Source organism: Nicotiana attenuata, chromosome 3 (genome assembly GCF_001879085.1).
Source record: "Nicotiana attenuata strain UT chromosome 3, NIATTr2, whole genome shotgun sequence".
Classification (NCBI taxonomy): domain Eukaryota; kingdom Viridiplantae; phylum Streptophyta; class Magnoliopsida; order Solanales; family Solanaceae; genus Nicotiana; species Nicotiana attenuata.
This window is the reverse complement of record NC_031991.1, coordinates 17469333-17478032: the sequence shown is the minus strand read 5'-3', so window position 1 is coordinate 17478032 and position 8700 is coordinate 17469333.

Below are 8700 nucleotides of genomic sequence, written 5' to 3'. Positions count from 1 at the left end.
TTGTTTTCCACCTTGCGTTGCTAATTTGGATTAATGTTGTTGCATGGTGAGGAAGAGTGAAAAGCACGAAGGGTATTGCTGTGCCTTATGTGCATATTATTATCATTGATTGAGAGTTTGTGAGGATTAAGGCACGAGGGTGATATCGTGCACTTGATTGCTTATTATCATTTATCATATAATGTGAGGAAGAGCGTAAAAGCACGAAGGGTGATGTCGTGCTATATCATATATCATATCATTATTATGTGGTGAGGATGAGAGTAAAAGTACGAAGGGTGATGCCATGTCATTGTTGATTTTACTGCTTTATTTTAATTTCTGGATTGGTGATTTAATTGGGTGCATTGTTGTTTATTTCGAAAAAATGCTACATGGTAATTTTGTACTTTCCGTTCTTATCGTACTTCCCTTTCTACATTCTCCCTCCCAATTATTATTTTTAATGCTCTAATTGTTAATTTTTTGCTGCTTTATGTATATATCTGCACAGGATTTTAGTAAGTGTCTTGTCATAGCCTCGTCATTACCTTGTCGGAGTTAGGCTTGGCACTTATGGAGTACATTGGGTTGGTTGTAATCATGCTACACTTCTGCACTTCTTGTACAGATACTGGTGTTTGTCCCAACGGTGTCTAGTGGTGCTTCTGCTCTGATTATATCTACAACAGAAACTTGAGGTAGAGCCACTGGCGTTCGCAATTCATGAAGTCCCCATTTATTTCTATTTTTACTGTTTAGTTCATTTCAAACAGTTGTATTTCGTTCAAACCATACTTGTAGGCTTCTAGTTGCTCATGTACTGGTGACTCCTGATTTCTGGAATTAGACTAGACCGTGTAGTATTATAAGTTTATCTTATGTATTACAGCTTTACTATTCGTTAATAACTGTTATCACTCTGCTTTAAAAATTTTTAAATGGTTAATTGGTTATCTAATGTTGGCTTGCCTAGCAAGCAGATGTTAGGCGCTATCACGGCCCTAAGGTTGGGAATTTGGGTCGTGACAAGTTGATATCAGAACACTAAGTTTCTTAGATCTCACGAGTCATGCGCAAGCTTAGTAGAGTCTGGAGGATCGATACGGAGACGTATGTACTTTTCTTTTAGAGGCTATAGAGCTTTAGGAAAATTTCACTTTTTTCTTTCTCTATCGTGCGATTTTATTCCATTTTGAAGTTTGAATCATTCTATTATTGTTTTCTCGCAGATGGTGAGGACACTCACAACATCCACGGGGGGTCAGGAGCCAGAGCCCCAGGTTGCTTCCACTACAACGGGTAGAGGTCGGGGCCAGGGTCGAGCAAGAGACAAAGGCAGAGGTAAAGCTCAGCCTAGAGCACGTGCAGCAGCACCTATTCCGGAGCCTCAGATCGAGCAGGAGGAGAAGGTTCCTGTTCAGACCGTGCCAGTTGGACCAGCTCAGGTTACAGAGGGCTTTATTGCTACCTCGGTACTTTAGGACGCTCTAGTCCACTTAGTGGGCCTTATAGAGAGAGTGTCCTAGACCGGTGCATTTTCGGTGGCAGCAACTGTCTCTCAGGCTGGGGGAGGAGCCCAGACTCCCGCTACTCACACACAAGAGCATATGGCTCACGGATATCAGATTCCGGTAGTTCCACCAGTTGGAGTGGCTCAGCCTATTGTTGCTACACAGACCAAGGAGAGGCCTGCAATGTCTTTAGAGGGGTTGATGAGATTGGACAAGTTCACAAAAGTTATTTCCTATTCGCTTTGGTGGCATACCTTATGAGGACCCACAAGATTTCATTGACTGTTACCACGAGGTGTTAGGAAACATAGGTATAGTGGAGTCCAATGGAGTTGACCTTATGGTATTTCAGATGCATGGCTCCGCTAAGAGGTGGTGGCAGGATTATGATCGAGCCAGACCAGCAGGATCGCCTCCACTCACTTGGGATCAGTTCTCACAATTATTTTTGGAGAAGTTGATTCCTTTTACTTTGAGAGAAGAGTACGGCAAGTAGTTTGTGCGCCTTCAGCAACGTAACATGACTGTTACACAGTATAAGACCAGCTTCGTGGATTTAGCTCGATATGCAGTTGTCTTGCTTCCTACTGAGACGGAGAGAGTGATGAGATTCATTGATGGTCTTACTTTTGGTACCAGGCTAGATATGGCCAAAGATACTGGGGATGATATTTCTTTCTAGCAGGCAGTAGAGAATGCTAGACGGATCGAGATGATTCGTGGTCAGGGTAGGGAGGCGGTATCTGATAAGAGGCCTTGTTATTTTTGTGGTTTCAATGGTGCATCGTCTAGAGGCAGGGGTTCATTTTGTAGAGGCAATCCTCCCAGGCCAATTCAGTCAGTACTTCAGGCATCCTACAGTGCTTCGGGTAGTTGTGGTTCCTATGGGTCTCATCTTGAGCAGCTAGCCTATAACGCACCTTCAGCTCCGGTCAGTGAACCTCCAATCAAGAGTTACCAGGGTGTTTATTCAGGTCTACAAGGTCAGTTCCAGGGTCAACAGTCACAGTAACTGAGGACTTGTTATACTTGTGGAGATCCGAGGCACGTCGCGAGGTTTCGCCCTAGGTCACAAGACAACATGCCACAACCAAGTTCTCGTGCCATGGTTCCAGCACCGGTTGCTCCACCATCCACTCAGTGAGCCAGAGGCGGCCTTCTAGCTGCTAGAGGTAGAGGTCAAACCATTAGAGTTGGAGGTCAGCTAGGGAGAGGCCGTTCGAGAGGTGGAGGTCAAAGTGGTGGGGCTCAGCCCCATTTTTATGTATTCCCAGCTAGACCTGAGGTAGAGTTATCTGATCCCGTCATCATAGGTATTGTTTCGGTTTTCCATATAGATGCCTCAGTTTTATTTGATCTGGCTCTACTTATTCATATGTGTCATCCTATTCTACTTCATATCTGGTTATGCCTCGTGATTCTTTGAGTGCTCTTATTTATGTGTCTACACCTGTGGGAGATTCTATTGTGGTAGATCATGTTTATCGCTCGTGTGTGGTTTCTATCTGGGGCTATGATACTAGGGTATATCTTCTACTTCTTGATATGGTGGATTTTGATGTGATTTTAGGCATGGATTGGTTGTCACTCTATCACGCTATTTTGGACTGTCATACCAAGATTGTGACATTAGCCATGCCGGGGTTGCCTCGATTAGAGTGGATAGGGACTCTTGGCCATTCTACTAGCAGGGTTATTTCTTATGTGAAGGCTCAGCATATGGTCGAGAAGGGATGTCTAGCATATTCGGCCTATATCAGTGATCTGAAGTGCAGAGGTTCCTTCCATGGATTTAGTACCAGTTGTGCGCGAGTTCCCAGAGGTGTTTCCTACAGATTTTCTAGGGATGCCACCCGATAGAGATATCGACTTCTGCATTGATCTGGTTCCTGGCACTCAGTCCATTTCTACCACACCATACCTAATGTCCCCAATTGAGTTGAAGGAATTGAAGGAGCAGTTGCAGGATTTGCTTGATAAGGGATTCATCAGACCTAGTGTATCTCCTTGGGATGCGCTAGTATTGTTTGTGAAGAAGAAAGATGAGACGATGAGGATGTGTATAGACAATCAGTAGTTGAACAAAGTCAATATCAAGAACAAGTATCCTTTGCCGAGGATTGATGACTTATTTGATCATCCTCAGAGTGCCAAGATGTTTTCCAAGATTGACTTGAGATTTGGCTACTATCAGTTTAAGATTAGGGCATTGGATATCCCTAAGATAGCTTTTCGGACTTGGTATGGTCACTACGAGTTCTTAGTGATGTCATTCGGCTTGACAAATGCCTCTGCCACCTTCATCTATTTGATGAACCGGGTGTTCAAGCCCTACTTGGACTCTTTTCTAATTGTCTTCATTGACGACATCTTGGTTTAATCCCACACTCGAGAGGAGCATAAGCAGCATCTGCAAATCATACTTTAGACTCTGATGGTGTTATGCGGCTTCAAGGCTGTATTTGTGTTCCAAATGTTAATGGGTTGAGGAGTTGATCCTTGAGAAGGTTCACAGTTTGTGCTATTCTATTCACCTAGGTGTGACGAAGATGTACCATGACCTGAAACAACACTATTGGTGGCGGAGAATGAAAAAAGACATCGTTGCTTACGTATCTCATTATTTGAATTGTCAAAGGTGAAGTATCAATATCAGAAACTGGGTGGATTGACTCAGAGATTGGAGATACTAGAGTTGAAGTGGGAGCGCATCACTATGGATTTTATGGTAGGCTTGACACGGACCTTGAGGAAGTATGATACAATTTGGATTATTTTGGACCGGTTGACTAAGTCTGCACACTTCATTCCGGTGGCGGCTTCCTATTCTTCAGAGAGGTTGGCTCAAATTTACATTCAGGAGATTTTCCGCCTGCACAACGTTCCTATTTCCATCAATTCTAACTGAGGCACACAGTTCACGTTGCATTTTTGGGTGAACCATGCAGCGTGAGTTGGGAACGTGGGTCGAGCTAAACACAACATTTCATCCTCAGATGGACGGATAGTCCGAGCGCACCATTCAGATCTTGGACGATATATTATGCGCCTGTGTTATGGATTTTAGAGGTTCATAGGGCCAGTTCTTACATCTTGCAGAGTTTGCCTTATAGTTACTAGTCGAGTGTTCAGATGGAGCCATGTGAGGCCTTATATGCGAGGTGCTTTTCACGCCCCAAACCCGGGGAGGCGTGGCCGGCACCTGATCACGCCCAACTATGCCTTATAAAAGGACACGCGGACGTTGCAAATATAATCTGCGTATTTATGCCCTGAGTCGAACCCACAAGGAATCAACCTATCAATTACTTTCGTTGGACTTATTAAATTCTATGGAACCAACTTCCCAAAACGTTGTAAATAACAGTTGATGGTATTTCGAATAACTAAGACTGAAAATAAATAAACAACTGAAAACTAACTATGCTTGAGTTGTAAACAATTATGAGAAGGTTCTAAGGTAGTGATTTCCCCTATTGATGGAATCCCTTCCAGTTATGTTTCATATAGATTCACCAAAATATCTCTATCAATCATAAGCACTCCTTTTACCGTAAATCTCTCCCGAGTAATCATGATAATTTACTAGACGCACTCTCCCGAGATACACTAGCTGGCTTTGTTTATTACAACTCACTTTAGATTGCACCCAAGGCTTCGTTATCCCTAATCCCGCCTTTAAACCCGCAGTTATAGATCCCTATTATACTTTGGGAGTGGTGATGTTCAACAACTACCTAAATATGCACTCTCTCCCGAGTTATGCACACTAAATAGGCACAGTTAATTGAGGATCCTGTCAATTAACTACAACAAACACGTAGTTGAACAAATAGAGATTAACTGGCAAACTATATTAACATAATCAAGAAGTCATCCTTCAATAGGTTCCATCAAAACCCTAGACAAAGGATTTACCTACTCATACTAGTGTTCATCACAATAATATTCAATTTCATCACAAATCGTAAAAACAAGAGAAAGAAAGGAAGAACTCGATGGTTGTGTATCCTCCTTGCCTCTTTCTTTCTTGCGCTAAACTATGAAAACCTTGATAATACATCATTGGGCGAGCTTGACCTTCTATAGGTTAAGTGAACTTTTCCCCAGACTTCCAAGTTTACCCCTAAAAATTAGTCTTCTGGAACTGGACTAGCGCGGCCGCGCTAGTGGGCACGCTAATGGCCGTGCTAGTAGCCTAACATTCTGCCTCAGCCATCTGGACTAGAGCGATCACGCTAGTGGACGCGCTAGTCCAGGCCTTTATTTCCTCGATTCTTTTTCTCGTCTTCGCGCGTACTCAGCTCCTAGGGGTTTTTCATGCTTCAATGTAGCTCCAATCACAGCTTTAAGGCCTCATACAAGCTCCTCATCCTGCAACGTGTGAAATTCACAATTAGAGCCCATTTTTCATCATTTAACTATATTATGACATTGAAACATAATCAAGCTGGGGCATAAACAATCGCCAAATTACATGAATCTAGCCTATTATCAACACCCCACACTTAAATCATTGCTAGTCCTCGAGCAATCCACCACATTCTATAGAGGTTCCTTCACTAAACATTATCCCCTAACGCATCACACCCAGAACAAATCACTTGAGTTACGCCTAGTAGTGAACAATTTTAGCCTCAAAAGTCGACTCTCACGTGCCATGCAATATTCATACTTTCTCAAACTACTCTGCATAGAAGTCAAGACTTGCCTTTCTTTTATGAACCACATGCCCTCACATTCACACAAGAGAGTAGTTCCACGTATAATGATATTTAGAACAATTAGGAACTGAGATAGACAAAATTTGCTCAATCTCAAAAAGAACAACCCCATCCGTTAGGTGCAATTATAACAAACCACCACTTATTGATTACTACGTTTGCTCACCTATTTTTTTCTCATTTTTTTCTTTTTTTTTTCTCTTTAAGTGGCGCTTATTCTTTTCCGTTTCCAAACACTGCACATTTTCTCTATTTCAACGGTTCCACTCAAAAACCAAACCGCCACCCCACACTTTTGCTTTTGCACAATTTCAATACCATTAAAGTGCTTATGGGAGGTACAAGGGTTCAAACAGAAGGCTATTCAAACAATTGGGTAAGGTTTGCATTATGGTTGCCAAAGAAACAGGCTTATAGGCTCAACGGGGTTAACTAAGATGTGTTGCAATTAGGTGGGTTTACTTTTATGTCTGGCTCAACAAAGAAATGCCTTTATCACTTCTCAGACTGAATGAAACTACTATTTCATTTTGCAAACACACGGGGCAAGTTCTAGGCATCAAATGTGAATCATGGAATACAGTAAAACTCACAAACACATGGCATATGACTCATTCCAGATTGGCTTATCGAGACATTCTATTCTGAGCATTCAAGTCAGTGACAAACATCCAATTTAAGGCACTTTAGTAAGATTCAACCCTTGAAGCTAAGCGTTACACTCTAGTGTCTATTGTGTTCGGGTGTAAAAACGCTAAGGATTTTTTTCCTCGATTTTAGCTCGTAGCCATTAATCCTAATCTAAAAACTAAAAAGAAAACAAAATGAACAAAAACTACCTATATCCGGTTCAAGCTAAACCCTTGAAAAAGAACCGTGGCCCAAAGAAAAACTAAGGGGGAGTTACTACACTACCTAAAAATAAAATAAAAAATCTTTTTGGTATTTTCTCTAGACTAACTTCCCCCAAGAAAATTGTCTAAAGGATCCGTCATCAGGAAGGGTCTTCATATTTTTTTTTATTTTTTATTTTTTTCGACTTAGTCCTTCAAGAACCCCGCCGAAAGAGATTCGTCGTCGAGACAAGCCACTTACCTACTTTAAACTAATGAACTCTTACTCAACACCAAAACACTCAAAGCAAAACAAAACAAAACAAAATCAAACAGTCAATTGTTACAATTACATACATACAATGAAGTATCCCCCACCCCACACTTAAAATGAAGACATGTCCCCATGGCGTAAAAATTGAAAGAACAGTGAGGTAAAGGAACTTCCCTGAAGTCCCACTCCTGGTCGGAGACGGTGTTTGGGTTCACATGGCAAGCACGACCCAAAGCTCTCAGCAAGCCCAAAAATTTCTTCTCCGACTTCACCTGTCGGTCAGCCAACGCATCAACGCGGTCACCCAAATCAGTGACTGAGGTACGCAACCCAGCCATCTCCTGCTCCAACAAGGTGAAACGGGATACCCGGGCAGCTCCAGATGATGATGCCGCCCCGGACGGTGCTGCAGCTGCTGCACTGGGCTCATGGGCCTGTGTTTCAACCCCCACGTCCACCTGGTCGGCCTTCTCTTCCTCCGAGTCATCAGAGCCAATCCTATCCTCCCCACCTGCTGCCGCTGGCTCCTTACCCGTGGTGACTTTGTCATCCCGGAACTTGCGGTATTTTGGTACTAGCCCATCCACACGTAGATTTTCGGGCACCCGAGCTTGTTTGCAGAGCTGAGTAACTAAAGAAGGGAAAAAGAACCCATACCGTTTGATTGGGCAACGAACGAACATTTCCTCGTGCATCACTTTGGCTACATCGAAGTCAAGACCACGGATGAAACACCAAATCAAAGCAGCTCGGGGCCCATTTACCTCCGTAGTGTTGGAGGATGGAATTGGACGGTTGTTAATCAGATACAACCAGCACTTTGCTTCAAAGGTTAGTGCCGAGGAGTGAAACTTTTCACCATATTACATCATGACCACCTCCTTCTCGGGTACACAGATCGTATCAAAGAATCGCTCCCACTTTGCGTCTGTTGGGTGACGGCCGTACTTATAAAAGTCATCATAATCAGGCACAGGAGGGGGCAGCTGGTACGCCGTCCGTATCGCCTCAATAGAGGCATTCACCGCCTTTCAGCGCATGGTGACGACGCCATTGTCATGCTCCGGCACATTAGCGTAAAACTCTCTCACAACCATTACATTGCCCTCCCCTGGCTCATTAATGAAGTTCTGCAACCCCCGCCTCACCAACTCAGTGTACATGTGAGGACAGTGCTGCTGGACCGAACCGATGTCAATACCCCTCTTCGGAATCGGTTTTTTAGGTGCCTTCTCTGCAAAGCGGTCCTGAGCTTTGGCTGAGACAAATTTGTTACTGTCAAAGGGGCATGCAGGGGCTGCCCCTTGTGTCCTAGATGAGCCGGCTTGGCTTCTAGAGGATGGACCTGTGGCGCGACGTTTTCGAGACGGGGCCAT